This window comes from Neopelma chrysocephalum, unplaced genomic scaffold (assembly GCF_003984885.1).
Source record: "Neopelma chrysocephalum unplaced genomic scaffold, ASM398488v2 Primary Assembly neopelma1_96689, whole genome shotgun sequence".
Classification (NCBI taxonomy): domain Eukaryota; kingdom Metazoa; phylum Chordata; class Aves; order Passeriformes; family Pipridae; genus Neopelma; species Neopelma chrysocephalum.
Genome location: NW_020925334.1, coordinates 41,349 through 44,117, shown reverse-complemented (window position 1 = coordinate 44,117; position 2,769 = coordinate 41,349).

The following is a 2,769-nucleotide window of genomic DNA, read 5'->3' as shown; positions in this document are numbered from 1 at the left end:
TCATTGTTCAGTTACACTTGCAGACCCTCATATTTATTGTACAAAGGCACCTGGAGAAGTGAGGTAGTCACAGAGAAGATGCACCTGCTGAATCAGGCAGGAACTTGTCACCATTCCCCCCATCCCTTAAATCACACTGCATTCTGCCAGGTGGATAGGGAATTGTAGGAGTTCATACGCACGCAGGTAACCCCAGGTACCAAGCCATGGCTAAGGTATTAAGGAAAAAGTTTATTCCAAAGTCGAAAACCCTAAAATAGACTGCTAAAATCACAGTGGGTGGAAAGAGCGCACGCAGTCTGTACCCTGAGTGCTTTTATATCAACACCTTTCACATGTGCATAACTTCAAGGCTGTGTTCTCCCCTTGTCCTTTTATGGACTTTTCTGTCTCCCGACAGGAGCCCCACAGCATGTTTGTGAGAAAGTGTTATCTCTCCACAGGAATCTTACTTTTCAAAGGACAGGCAGAGAAATATATACAGTGCTATTCATGAAGAAATAATCTTCTCCCATGCCGGGTGTAGTGGGTTTCTATGGCTAGGTTTTGGTAGTGGGGGGGAGGGCTTACAGGGGTGGCTTCTGTTAGAAACTGCTAGAAGCTTCCCCTGTCCCGTGGAGTCAATGCCAGCTGGATCCAGGACAGGCTTCCTGCCGCTGGCCAAGGCCAAGCCAATCAGGAGTAACGCCTCTGTGATAACATATTTAAGAACAGAAGGTTGTTGCGCAGAAAAGAATTCCAGCCAGGGAAGAGCAGAGTGAGAACTTAGACACCAAGATCAGTGCAGAAGGAGGGGGAGGAGGTGCTCCAGGTGCCGGAGCTGAGGCCCCTGCAGCCCGTGGTGAAGACCGTGGTGAAGACCATGGTGAAGCAGGCTGTCCCCCTGCAGCCCATGGAGGACCATCAGGGTGCAGAGACTCACCTGCGGCCCATGGAGGAGCCCATGCTGGAGCAGGTGGATGCATGAAGGAGGCTACGACCTCGTGGGAGGCCCAAGATGGAGCAGGGTCCTGCCAGAGACCTGCAGCCCATGGAGAAGGAAGCCCACGCTGGAGCAGGATTTTCTCATGTAGGACTTGTGGCCCCTGTGGGGGACCCATGCCAGTACAGCTCATTCATGAAGGACTGCACCTCATGGAGGAGTGACCCACAAGACAGCAGTTTGGGAAGAACTGTTGCTGGAGAGATGGACTCATGCTGGAGAGGTCCATCAAGGACTGTCTCCTGTGGGAGGGACCCCACGGGAGCAGGGGAAGGACTCCTCTCCCTGAGCAGCGGCGGAAACAACAACTGACCGTAACTCCCATTCCCCGTCCCCCTGCACTGCTGGAGGGGAGGAGGGAAAACATGGAAGGAAGGAGGGGTGGGGGGAAGGTGTTTTTAAGACTGTTTTATTTCTCACTCTTTGGTTCTTATCCTGTTAGTAATAAATTTAAGTAATATCCCCACTTTGAGTCTGTTTTGCCCATGATGGTGATCAGTAGCTGTTATCTCAACTCATGAATCCTTAGCTGGTTTTTTTTCTCTCCTCTGTCCAGTTGCAGAGGGAGAGAGTGGCTTTATTGGGTACCTGGCATCTGGCCAGGGTCAACCCACTACACTGGGCCTTTCACAGCAGCGAAAACTTCCTTGAGTGAAAATTCTTTATCCTCCTCGAGTAAATCTTCTGCATATAATTTGTGGTCCCTATGGGAATCCTCTATATCACGTGTCCTGTCTGCCTGACAGGTCTGTCCCAGGGAAGGTAGGGTGCAGTTCCAGGAGTTCATCGCCCTCTCAGACTCCCTGATTCTCCTCAGCGGAGCTCTGTCACTGAGCTGAGTTCCTTTACCTGAGCACGTCCCACAGGCTTACTCACTGCAGCCATCCAGTGCTGGCATAAGAGAGTGGCGGGTCATAACACACCATCTCACTCATTCTTACTTCCTTTCTTGTGCTCACTTCTTCACTTTTTTGCTTTCTCATTTTCTCACGCTTGCTTCTGCATCCTCTTTTGCTCTCTCCAACACTCCCATGTGTCGGGGTTGACAGCAGGTCTGTCGGAAGGAAGACAGAGCCTTCAAGAGCAAGTCACTGTGAGTCTGCAAATGCTGAATCATGGTGAGCTTGCTACAGGGCAGCCAATTGTGATGCATGTTTATGTGAACACACCAACTGTAGTGTAACGTATGTTATGCCAAGGGCTATAAATGTCAGTGAATTGTTGCAATAAAGATCCCTCTCCTGTCCTATTTCTTGGAACTAATCTGTTGGTGTATTTTTATTATTGACCGCCACGACAACAACACCCATGCATGCTGTCTTGTGCTTGCTTAAGCTCTTTTCTTCTCTCCCTTCTCTCTCTCTCTTTAGGCTTCCCCCCCCCGCTCCCTCTTGCTTGAAACAGAGCAAGGATTTTTAGAGGCTAAAATCCTGCTCTGAGAAGAGGCTCACAGATACCACTTTGAGGAATGATGCATTTAGGTTAAAATGACAGAGACAGAAAACATGTGTTATGAGATTAATTAAGGGAGAGAAGGTATCAGGCTCCAAGAGGCCTGTTTGTCCTTGGTATGCTCTATCCTAATGAAATATAACAAAAAGGTTAGCCTAGTAGTCATAAATTAGATAAGATGGACATTCGGGGGTTTGGAGAGCTGAGTAAAGGGGTTTTCTGTAAGACTTTCGCACGCAGTCAGGAAAAGTTGAAAAGTTCATGAAGATGAAGAGCAAGGAAACAATCCCCATGAGGACGAAGAAAGTGGAACGACCCCCAGGAATTTACTCAAA